The sequence below is a fragment of the Danio rerio genome, chromosome 4 (assembly GCF_052040795.2).
Source record: "Danio rerio strain M-AB ecotype USA chromosome 4, GRCz13ab, whole genome shotgun sequence".
Taxonomy (NCBI): domain Eukaryota; kingdom Metazoa; phylum Chordata; class Actinopteri; order Cypriniformes; family Danionidae; genus Danio; species Danio rerio.
Genome location: NC_141024.2, coordinates 69,286,798 through 69,299,466, shown reverse-complemented (window position 1 = coordinate 69,299,466; position 12,669 = coordinate 69,286,798). Strand labels below are relative to the sequence as shown.

At 37.5% G+C, this 12,669-nt stretch overlaps 2 long non-coding RNA genes and 2 other non-coding genes across 5 annotated transcripts in view; 2 read left to right on the top strand and 2 right to left on the bottom strand.

Annotated features, from left to right (window-relative positions):
- The window catches only part of LOC148682376 (uncharacterized), a 147,695-nt gene that overhangs the window by 111,777 nt on the left and 23,249 nt on the right, over positions 1-12,669 (bottom strand). The window lies entirely within an intron of this gene.
- Positions 3,626-3,697, top strand: trnap-agg (transfer RNA proline (anticodon AGG)). The gene has a single exon. It is a non-coding gene; the product is annotated as a tRNA-Pro (tRNA).
- trnap-agg (transfer RNA proline (anticodon AGG)) lies at positions 4,651-4,722 on the top strand. The gene has a single exon. It is a non-coding gene; the product is annotated as a tRNA-Pro (tRNA).
- On the bottom strand, positions 7,799-12,159 carry LOC147845257 (uncharacterized). 2 transcript variants are annotated; one of them, XR_015942766.1, is made up of 8 exons: positions 12,108-12,159; positions 11,132-11,430; positions 10,815-10,950; positions 10,419-10,686; positions 10,192-10,339; positions 8,788-8,956; positions 8,294-8,381; positions 7,799-7,984 (listed from the first exon to the last, which is right to left on the bottom strand). It is a non-coding gene; the product is annotated as an uncharacterized LOC147845257 (long non-coding RNA). The 2 variants fall into 2 exon arrangements; XR_015942765.1 differs by having other exon boundaries at positions 11,132-11,239.

The following is a 12,669-nucleotide window of genomic DNA, read 5'->3' as shown; positions in this document are numbered from 1 at the left end:
GCCATATAAAGTTACTGTTTTGCAGTGGCTCGTTGGTCAAGGGGTATGATTCTCGCTTAGGGTGCCCTTGATTCGTTAGAGAAAGTTTTCTGACTATCTGATGCTTCTGAGGCCATGTGAAATTCTCTCAATTTAGTGGCTCGTTGGTCTAGGGGTATGATTCTCGCTTTGGGTGTGAGAGGTCCTGGGTTCAAATCCTGGACGAGCCCATGCAGGTGTCACGTGTTTTACAGGGCACTATGTCTTTCATTAAAATGTCTTTTGAAGAATTCCAGTTTGTCAGCAGATAGTGTCGCCACATAAAACATTCATTTGCATAGTGGCTTGCTGGTCTAGGCGTATGATTTTCGTTCATGCAATGAGAAATCCCAGATTCAAATTTCGGTTGAGCCCTTACAGTTGTCTGCTGTTTTGTAAGGTCATTGTGGCTTACACAGAGGCCTTTTTTCTGAGAATGCCAGTTTGTCAGCAGATAGTGTTGCCATATAAAGTTGCTGTTTTGCAGTGGCTTGGTGGTCTAGGGGTATGACTCTCACTTAGGGTGCCCTTGATTCGTTAGAGAAAGATTTCTGACTATCTGACGCCCTATGAAATTGTCTCAATTTAGTGGCTCATTGGTCTATGGGTATGATTCTCGCTTCGGTTGCTAGAGGACCCGGGTTCAATACACGGATGAGCCCTTTTAGGTGTACTGTGTTTTACAGGGCATTATGTCTTTCGTAAAAACGTCTTTCAAAGAATTCCAATTTGTCAGCAGATAGTTTCGCCACATAAAATATTTCTTGCATAGTGGCTTGCTGGTCTAAGAGTATGATTCTCGTTCATGCCATGAGAAATCCTAGGTTCAAATTTCAGTTGAACCCTTACAGTTGTCTTTTGTTTTGTAAGGGCGTTGTGGCTTACACAGAGGTCTTTTTTCTGAGAATGCCAGTTTGTCAGCAGATAGTGTTGCCATGTAAAGTGGCTGTTTTGCAGTTGCTCGTTGGTCTACGGGCTTGATTCTCGCATAAGGTGCGAGAGGTCCCGTTTTCAAAGCCTGGACGAACCATTGCAGAAGTCCCGGGTCCAAATCAAGCAAAAGCCCTGCTTCAATGTTTGTAAGATAAGGATTTGTGACCATCTGTTGCTTCTGATGTCTTGTGAAATATTCAAGCTTTTGTGGCTCGTTGGTCTAGGGGTATGATTCTCGCTTAGGGTGCAATAGGTCCCGGGTTCAAATCCCGGATGAGCCCTTGCAGTTATTTTGTTGTTTTACAGGGCATTATGGCTTTCATAAAAAAACAATTTTCGAAGAATTCCAGTTTGTCAGCAGATAGTGTCAGCACATAAAACATTCCTTTCCATAGTGGTTTGGTTGTCTAGAAGTATGCTTTTCGTTCATGCCGTGAGAAATCCCAGATTCAAATTTCAGTTGAGCCCTTACAGTTGTCTGCTGTTTTGTAAGGTCGTTGTGGCTTACACAGAGGCCTTTTTTCTGAGAATGCCAGTTTGTCAGCAGATAGTGTTGCCATATAAAGTTGTTTTTTTGCAGTGGCTCGGTGGTCTAGGGGTATGACTCTCACTAAGGGTGCCCTTGATTCGTTAGAGAAAGATTTCTGACTATCTGACGCCTTGTGAAATTCTCTCAATTAAGTGGCTCGTTGGTCTATGGGTATGATTCTTGCATAGGTTGCGAGAGGACCTGGGTTCAATACCCGTATGAGCCTGTGGTGTACTGTTATATGCCCTTATAATGTAATTGCGTATTCACTCCACTAGAGGGCCACCTTGGTTTAACTTCGGGGGTGCTGTAGAGTCAGTGAGTGAGACTGAAGTGCATGTGATAATTAAACGTGGGAGTTACTCGTGTTCTGTTAATAAATGTGTTTCTGAATTATACTTCTCCGTGTAAGCTGTCTATATAACACACAGCACAAGGAGGAAACACTACATGGTGTCAGAAGAGAGTTGTTTTACGGACTCAAGCCTGCAGTTGACAGCAAATTGATGAAGAACGTGAACTCATCCTGACTAAAGTAAGTCTGCCATAGTGAAAAACAAACATGGATCAGTTCAGATTACCACCTCCATTAGTCCTGTCTGGCAATACAGGTGAAAACTGGAGAAGATGGATACAGCGGTTCAACATTTATATGACTGCTACAGGATCAGACTCAAAAACTGAAAAGGTAAAGATTGCCATTCTGCTTCATGCTTTAGGAGAGGAGGCATTAGAAGTATATAACTCACTATCTGTTGAGCTAGAAGGGGAAAATGAAACAATGCAAGATATAGTAACTGCAATGGAGAAGTATAATTCAGAAACACATTTATTAACAGAACACGAGTAACTCCCACGTTTAATTATCACATGCACTTCAGTCTCACTCACTGACTCTACAGCACCCCCGTACAATGTAGGAGCAAAATCCATGTCAAAATTGAATGCCGGAAATACTGTACACATTGAAACAAACAGAGGGTGGCAGCCAGGGCTCATTGTTTCAAAAAGAAATGAGCCAAGGTCATACAATGTTGTCAATGAAGCAGGACAACAGTTTCGCCGCAACAGACGCCACCTGAGGAAAACAAATCACAAGTTCAGAGAAACATTGGATCCTGTGGATGAGACCCACAATGATACACATGCTCACATCCCAGGGGCACAAGAAGTGACAAATTCGTCTGTAGAGTGTCTGCCAGATCGACCTTTACATAACAGCAGTACCACAACCACCAGGAGTGGTCGGGTTGTGAAAGTTCCTGTGAGGTTTCAGGACTACTGTATGAACTGAATACATATGTTTGCCTAGTAATAGGGTAAACTTTGCTATAAATAAGAAAAATGTCCTTGTTATATGGACTGTAAGTTTAGCATTCAGTGTTTATATATCTTGTTTAAAGCTTGCATAGTTTACTGTGAAAAAAGAGGGATGTGGTGTACTGTTATATGCCCTTATAATGTAATTGCGTATTCACTCCACTAGAGGGCCACCTTGGTTTAACTTCGGGGGTGCTGTAGAGTCAGTGAGTGAGACTGAAGTGCATGTGATAATTAAACGTGGGAGTTACTCGTGTTCTGTTAATAAATGTGTTTCTGAATTATACTTCTCCGTGTAAGCTGTCTATATAACACACAGCACAAGGAGGAAACACTACAGAGCCCTAGCAGGTGTACTGTGTTTTACAGGGCATTATGTCTTTCGTAAAAACGTCTTTCAAAGAATTCCAATTTGTCAGCAGATAGTGTCGCCACATAAAATATTTCTTCAATAGTGGCTTGCTGGTCTAGGAGTATGATTCTCCTTCATGCCATGAGAAATCCAAGGTTCAAATTTCAGTTGAACACTTACAGTTGTCTTTTGTTTTGTATGGGCGTTTTGGCTTACACAGAGGCCTTTTTTCTGAGAATGCCGGTTTGTCAGCAGATAGTGTTGCCATGTAAAGTGGCTGTTTTGCAGTTGCTCGTTGGTCTACGGGCTTGATTCTCGCATAAGGTGCGAGAGGTCCCGTTTTCAAAGCCTGGACGAACCATTGCAGAAGTCCCGGGTCCAAATGAAGCAAAAGCCCTTCTTCAATATTTGTAAGATAAGGATTTCTGACCATCTGTTGCTTCTGATGTCTTGTGAAATATTCAAGCTTTTGTGGCTCGTTGGTCTAGGGGTATGATTCTTGCTTAGGGTGCGAGAGGTCCCGGGTTCAAATCCCGGATGAGCCCTTGCATTTATTCTGTTGTTTTACAGGGCTTTATGGCTTTCATAAAAAACGTTTTTCGAAGAATTCCAGGTTGTCAGCAGATAGTGTCGGCACATAAAACATTTCTTTGCTTAGTGGCTTGGTTGTCTAGGAGTATGATTCTCGTTCATGCCATGAGAAATCCCAGATTCAAATTTCGGTTGAGCCCTTACAGTTTTCTGCTGTTTTGTAAGGGCGTTGTGGCTTACACAGAGGCCTTTTTTCTGAGAATGCCAGTTCGTCAGCAGATAGTGTTGCCATATAAAGTTACTGTTTTGCAGTGGCTCGTTGGTCAAGGGGTATGATTCTCGCTTAGGGTGCCCTTGATTCGTTAGAGAAAGATTTCTGACTATCTGACGCCTTATGAAATTGTCTCGATTTAGTGGCTCATTGGTCTATGGGTATGATTTTCACTTCGGTTGCTAGAGGACCCGGGTTCAATACACGGATGAGCCCTTTTAGGTGTACTGTGTTTTACAGGGCATTATGTCTTTCGTAAAAACGTCTTTCAAAGAATTCCAATTTGTCAGCAGATAGTGTCGCCACATAAAATATTTCTTGCATAGTGGCTTGCTGGTCTAAGAGTATGATTCTCGTTCATGCCATGAGAAATACTAGGTTCAAATTTCAGTTGAACCCTTACAGTTGTCTTTTGTTTTGTAAGGGCGTTGTGGCTTACACAGGGGTCTTTTTTCTGAGAATGCCAGTTTGTCAGCAGATAGTGTTGCCATGTAAAGTGGCTGTTTTGCAGTTGCTTGTTGGTGTACGGGCTTGATTCTCGCATAAGGTGCGAGAGGTCCCGTTTTCAAAGCCTGGACGAACCATTGCAGAAGTCCCGAGTCCAAATCAAGCAAAAGCCCTGCTTCAATGTTTGTAAGATATGGATTTCTGACCATCTGTTGCTTCTGATGTCTTGTGAAATATTCAAGCTTTTGTGGCTCGTTGGTCTAGGGGTATGATTCTCGCTTAGGGTGCGAGAGGTCCCGGGTTCAAATCCCGGACGAGCCCTTGCAGTTATTCTGTTGTTTTACACGGCATTATGGCTTTCATAAAAAAACAATTTTCGAAGAATTCCAGTTTGTCAGCAGATAGTGTCAGCACATAAAACATTCCTTTCTATAGTGGTTTGGTTGTCTAGAAGTATGCTTTTCGTTCATGCCGTGAGAAATCCCAGATTCACATTTCGGTTGAGCCCTTACAGTTGTCTGCTGTTTTGTAAGGGCGTTGTGGCTTACACAGAGGCCTTTTTTCTGAGAATGCCAGTTCGTCAGCAGATAGTGTTGCCATATAAAGTTACTGTTTTGCAGTGGCTCGTTGGTCAAGGGGTATGATTCTCGCTTAGGGTGCCCTTGATTCGTTAGAGAAAGTTTTCTGACTATCTGATGCTTCTGAGGCCATGTGAAATTCTCTCAATTTAGTGGCTCGTTGGTCTAGGGCAGTGGTTCTCAAACTGTGGTACGCGTACCACTAGTGGTACGCGGGCTTCCTCCTAGTGGTACGCGGAGGAATCGCCAAATAATGAAAGAAACAATTAACACTTTTAATCCTTTAATGCGTAATATAACATTGATGTGATCAGCATTGGCTGTTTTGTGAAGCGTACGATCACAGTGCTGTGCTTAGAGTGTTTATTTTAGTGCACTGTGTCATAAGCTGCTGAAAATCTGTTTCCGAAGTTTAAGAATTGATTCTGAAGCTTGATTTGACTGACATGAAAAGTGGCCAATCACAGTCGACCTTGACTAGTTGCGTGAAACGTAAGGGCGGGACAAAGGCTTTCTGTGTTGCAGAGACAGAAAAAACAACTTAAAAACAAATGTTTTGTTGGAATAATGCTTCTCGGATGTTTTCACTGCAGAGATGTCTAGCAGAGTAATTAAACCGCGGACATATTTCCTGCCTATTTGATGATCTTCATACACGTTTCGCTCTCCGACAGCCAGTCGACTCGCCTCTGACCTGTCACTCCTCTAAATACATTCTGAATGGCGGCGCGGGAATGAAGGTATTGCGCAATTACTAATTTCTGCAAATGCGGCGAGTGCTTTATTTTAACACGAGAGCGCATTCATGTACGCAAATCGCTAAAACAGATATGCGAGCTCTTAAATAGGCTTTTTTGAAATGAACTGCAAGACCTCTCATGATCGCCTGTGTGCTCAGATTGAATACAATCGCGATCTTTCCACTATTAAAGTAGACATTATTTATCTTTGCTCCTTAACTAAATTTAGTCAAAAGTATTCAAAGTTATCAAATATTTAGAAATAGATTGATACATGATCGATGACAATGCTAATGGTCTTCCTATTTGGCTGTGTTGTGAAGTGAAACTTACTTTTAGCAAAGGTGGAACATTTTTTATTTCTTTACGACAAAAGAATTATGCTGGAAATGTTTCTGGATGAGGTATTTGTGTGATTTTTACATTTTAGCTGTATTCTGATCTGTCCTAAAGCATTACAGGTCAAAGCAATCCATTGTTAGCCTACTTCCCAGACAGCACACATACGTTGGGCCGACGTCGTGCCGATTTTCAAAATTCCATCGGTGCGATGTCGCTCAGGGAGCGTTTGCTAATTGGCAAAATGTTGCCGCGACGTCGGCAAATGATCGGAAACGCTGTCCGGCCGATGTTAGGACGACGCAACCGGAAATACCGGCCGCTCCGCGGAGGCGCTGTTCTCAGGCGTTTTGCTCATACTTATGGACCACTAGCTGCAGCAGCTGCTTATTTATAATAAACACGACACACCACTCTCAATAACAGTTGAAGATTTATTAATATTTTCACAAACATACAAATAGATTAACATACTTTTATCACACATAACCATGTTTTACCGCGTTTAAAACAAAACCAACAAGTTGTACTATAACCATGGCTGAACTACTGTGCAATAAAGATTTTAAATACAAAAGTCCATTGCAGCATTTATATTAAGACCATAGGAATATTTACAATTACTTCAAAACATGTACACTAAGGGTGACTATAGTTTACTATAGTAAAAACACAAATAACTTGTGTAAGCACATGCTATAATGCTTATAATTTCTTAAATAGTGTTAAAGAAAATGCATGTTTCCAAGACTATAATTTTAAAATACAAGATAATACCAGTCATGTGTTCAGTATCCAAAAGACTTTCTTCAGGGAGTTACAATAATAAAAGAGTACACAAACACAAAATAAATACCAAGCAAACAATATTTACAGTAGTAAATAAAATAATACAAATTAAAATAATTGTCTGATAAAATCTTATTAAAGTCTGTGGTCAATTTTTTTTACATTTTTTTTTTATAAATGGTATTCAAAAATTTGCAATATCCTCTGAACTAATAACACACCAATAATATAAAATAACAATACTTTCTCAAAGATAACCAGTTTTTTTTAAGCAAACTCTAATGCACGACACAAAACAGATTTTGTCAATATATATATATATATATATATATATATATATATATATATATATATATATACACACACACACACACACACACACACACATACACATATATATATATATATATATATATATATATATATATATATATATATATATATATATATATATATATATATATAAATCCCTTAATTTCTGTTTAACGGAAATATTTTTTAACACATTTCTAAATCACAATAGTTTTAATAACTCATTTCTAATAACTGAGTAAATAATATTTCACCAGATATTCTTCAAGATACTCTTCAAGACACAGCTTAAAGTGACATTTAAAGGCTTAACTAGGTTAATTAGGTTAACTAGGCAGGTTAGGGTAATTAGGCAAGTTATTGTATATCGATGGTTTGTTCTGTAGACAGTCGAAAAAAATTGCTTACGGGGGCTAATAACATTGACCTTAAAATGTTTTTTAAAAAAATTCAAAACTGTTTTTATTCTAGCAGAAATAAAAGAAATAAGACTTTCTCCAGAAGAAAACATAACATTTTCTTGCTCTGACCTATATATATATATATATATATATATATATATATATATATATATATAAACTGGTTGTAAATTGTGTACAATGTTCCAAGGAAACAGACAAAATTAAAAGAAATAACCTGTCGTTTAGTTTTGTTTAATCTTGCGGAATGTTGCTTACACATAAAAGGAGATATATAGGTGGAATAAAAAGTGTGTCGCCATCCTCTAAATTTTTCTTGTATGTTGTCTTCATCTTTAGTCTTCACAAGTGAGGCTGGCCTAAACCGGGACTGCAGTAGCCAAATCTAATCCTTGTAGTGGGAACCCTTAAATAAAGCAAGAAACCAAAAGGAGAAAGATTAGCATTGCAGCAGTTCATATTACCACAAATATATATTATTTGTTTCATGACATATAACTGGAGTATATTTTAAAAAAACAGATTGAGGAGAGAATCAGTACATTGGAATACTATTTTTTCATCATGTGACGCTATTAATTATATACATTGTATTAAATTCACAGTATTACTGCTTGACTGTATTAATTAAATAAAGCTGACACTATCAGAAGAGAATTTACCATACCAACCTAAAAGCTATGAAACAGTAGTGTATGTTTAAGATGTTACTTACTAGTCCTATTGTACTTTGGAGAGGTTTTCTGACAGGAGGATCCCTTCAACTCAGCAGAATTCTCAGCAGACCATCAGCGTACACCAATCTAAGAATAAAATAAGCAATTTGTTAAAAACCAAAAATATATATATTTTATATTTCCAGGTTTATAGGAAAGAAGAAAGCTAAAGCAGATTTAAAATGTAGAAAAAAAATAAAACCTATTGACAATTTAATGGCACAACATACCCCAAACTAAGCACGCTCAAATGGTTAATTTACATAAATGACAACTGCTGCTCATTAAACTTATATTTATACTTTTATTAACTGTTAAGGATTCATTCATTCATTTTCTTTTGGGCTTAGTCCCTTTATAAATCTGGGGTCGCCACAGCGGAATGAAAGGCCAACTTATCCAGCATATGTTTAACGCAGCGGATGCCCTTCCAGCTGCAACCAATACACACTCATTCACACACACTTAGACACTATGGTCAATTTTAGCATACCCAATTCACCTATGTCTTTGGACTTGGGAAAACCGGAGCACCCGGAGGAAACCCACACCAACACGGGGAGAGCATGCAAACTTCACACAGAAACGCCAACTGACCCAGCCGAAGCAGCGACCTTCTTGCTGTGAGGCAAACGTGCTACCCTCTGCGCCACCGTGCTGCCCTGTTAAGGAATCAGATTAATATAAATGAATTGACATGTTTATTTAGTGTCTGACACATTAAATATTGCATTTTTAAATATTGTTTCATTTTAAGATTTATTTCAGAATTAACTATAGAACCTGGATATATCGTCACATTTTCCTGCACAGCAGCATTTCCAAGAACATAGAAAAACAGAATAAAGGCCAACTAAAAAAATAAAAATAAAAAACTCTGACTGAATGCTTTAAGTAACTGGCTAGGAATGGGCAGGTATAAGATTCTGAGGGTATAATCTTGGATAATAATATCACAGTTTCACAGTATTGTGATTACTGCTCTGAAATGTGTTTTTTTTTATCTCTGTGTAAAAAACAGCTACTTTTTCCCCATTGAACACACAGTAAACAGTAAACATGCCAGGCTAAATAATAATTTAATAAAATAGTACTATCTTCATTAGACTCAAAAACACTGATTTCTTGTGAAGGCATAATAAGCTATTTGTTTTTCAGATGTTTGCTGAATCGTGAGCTGACCAGTAGCCTTTGATGTGGAGGGTCTTTTGCTGTTGTAGATAATGTTGGACTATTTATTTAAGTCTTTGATAATGCGCTAAAATCCATATATATAATGCATCCGGAAAGTATTGATAGCGCTTCACTTTTTCCACATTTTTAATGTTTCAGTCTTATTTCAAAATGGATTAAATTCATTAATTTCCTCAAAATTCTACACACAATCCCCATAATGTGTGTTGACCCGATTTTAGTTAATCATTTACAAGTCAATATTGCCTATATGGATTGTGATTTTCAAAAATAATTTACATGTAAAATTGCAGTGTTAAATGCAATGCCATCAAACATTTTAGACGCACCAGTGCAAAAAGCTAGTCTAGAGCACTTGGAATGCTGGTGTAGTTCTAGTTAAATTCAGTTCAGTTAAAGCTGTATATTCAGCCTATCTCAAGTATAGGATTTAGTATTTAACTAATCTTAACAACTAAACATTTACGAGTCTGTATTTTCCAGCTCATGTACTACAATGTAACAGATACTGTATATTGCCACCTTGATACTTAAGCTTTCTTTAAAATATTTTGTGTTCAACAGATAAATTAATTCTTTCATTTAATTTTTTCAGTGCAATAGTATAGCTTACACTGGTGTATTTGTATGGACCCCCCAAAATAGCGGAGGCCACTTTCTGGCCACCCAAGTATAAACTTCTAGCCTAGCCACTGTGAACTACCTGTCTGTCCTGCTCCAGAACTCTTTGTCGGCTGCTTGTATGTCTGGATACAGCTGCACAAGTCTTTTAACACTGACAAATACAGCCTCTGCACATCCTCACAACCAGGAGAACAGAATGATCAGGAGGACCTGAAAAATATAACCAACTGAAATCAGTTGAAATGTATTTTGTCTTGTGATGATGGCACAAAAATAAATTATTTTTCACAAAGGATGTGCTGTTACCTACGAAACGGCCTATAATGAATGATCTGTTGATCCTGTTTCCTTGATGTCATTCACTCAGAGATGGTTTGGACATTTGATTGTATCTAAACTGTAATGAATTTAAGTTAAAAAAAACATTGATAGCAGGACCATTGATCTTGTAACTTATACAAATTGTTAAGTATTGAACAAGTCTGCAACCAAACTAGTCAAGTTAATAATACTAATCTCAACCTAACTATGATTAGTTGTGTTGTTTCTGCTGCCCAGACGGTCTCTCCACCTGCTAATAAAAAAGGAAAAAGTATGGTATTTTTACAACAATGTAACTGCAAACAACTTAACTATAAGGGGGTAAGCAGTGAGCATTTTTTATTATAAGCATTTTACTGAATACTTTGTCACTGGTATTACCTAAAAACCAAACGTCCCAAGTTTGGCTCATAGCTGTCGTGTCCACACATCTGCCCAGTAGCTTATGGTAATACTGAAGACACTGATCAGCTGGTCCAACTGAGTTTGGAGTTGAACTGCAATTAGGCATCCAATACTGCAAAGAAAGAGAAACTCACTTTGGGTTAACAAATAATGTAATCCCATCCACACATTTTAAGTAACTGTGCAGTTAATTCTCTTATTGAATTAACAATAAGATACATTGTAGAATAGAAATTATACAATAGAAATAAGAGCATGACGTGGTGGCACAATAGGTAGTGCTGTCGCCTTACAGCAAGGATGCTGACTCGAGCCTCGGCTGGATCAGCTGGCATTTCTGTGTGGAGTTTGCAAATTCTCCCTGCGTTTGCGTGGGTTTTCTCTGGGTGCTCCGGTTTTGCCTACAAGTCCAAAGACATGGGGTACAGGTGAATTGGGTAGGCTAAATTGTCTGTAGTGTATGAGTGAGAATAAGCGTATATGGTTGTTTCCCAGTGATGGGTTGCAGCTGTAAGGGCATCCACTGCGTAAAACATATGCTGGATAAGTTGACAGTTCATTCCGCTGTGGTTACCCCAGATTAATAAAGGGACTAAGCAGAAAAGAAAATTAATGAATGAATTTAATAAGAGTTAAACTGATCTGTTAACATGTCTGTCAGGAGCTGATCTACCTTATAATTAATTTTTTGCTTAATTTTTTTTTAAAAGGGAAATCAATACCCACACATATACATATATATACACACATATATATATATAAAATGTATATAAAAATATAATATATATAAAAAATGGTTCTAGTAGTAAGGCTCCTTAAAGTTAAACTACATATTCACATTCCTCATCTGTCTACTGTTACATTATACTAATTACTGTTACATACAGTGGCCGAGAGTGCGAAAGAGAGTAATAAAACACAGACAAAGAAGACAGCTTTGTCACTTTTTCTATGCTATTTGTGAGATTGTGTATGTTGTCAAACTGATGAAAATGTTTTCTCAATTTACTTTAACATTTTTATAACTTACAGCCGTTGTTAAATTTAAAAGTATTTTAAACATGGATGTACATCTAAATGCATATAGGGCACATCTCAAAACATTATTAAATTTTTCCAGATAAATCAATTTTGAAATAAAACGTATATTAATCTCTAGACTTGCATCTCCCTGATCTTTTTAAAAGAACGGCCCCTCGTTGCTCATCACTGTTTGACAAGTGTCTGGCAGTCCGTCAAAAATATACTTACATATAAAAATATACTTACATATAAAGATGTTCATCAGCTACACGGCACTTAGGTTAAACTTTGACCTCCTTTTCAGTTGATGTGGAAAACAAAACCAAAAGAAAGACAAAACAAAACGACTGAATACAAGTTGCATATCATGCCTGTACAAATCAAAATTTATTCATTTAGGGCTTACATTGACTTGTTTGAGGATGAGTTAAGGTGTAAGGGATGGGTGAACGGTTTAAATATACATGTAATTCATAGCTATGATGTAAAGCTGAATTTTCAGCATCATTACTCAAGTCTTTAGTGTCACTTGATCTTTCAGAAATCTTTTTAAAGATGTTGATTTAGTGCTTGAGGTTGAACTAATATAATGGTGATTATCAAATGGTGCTGATTTGCTGCTCAAGAAACATTTCTGATTGCTATCAATGCTAAAAACAGATGTGATGACAAATAATTCAGTGTAAACTTTTTTCTAAGATTTAATAAATCAATTAATTAAAAAAAATAAAACAAAATGAAAATCACAAATATTACTTCTTTAGCAGCAAATCTGCATATTTATTAAGTTCTGAAGAATCATGTGATG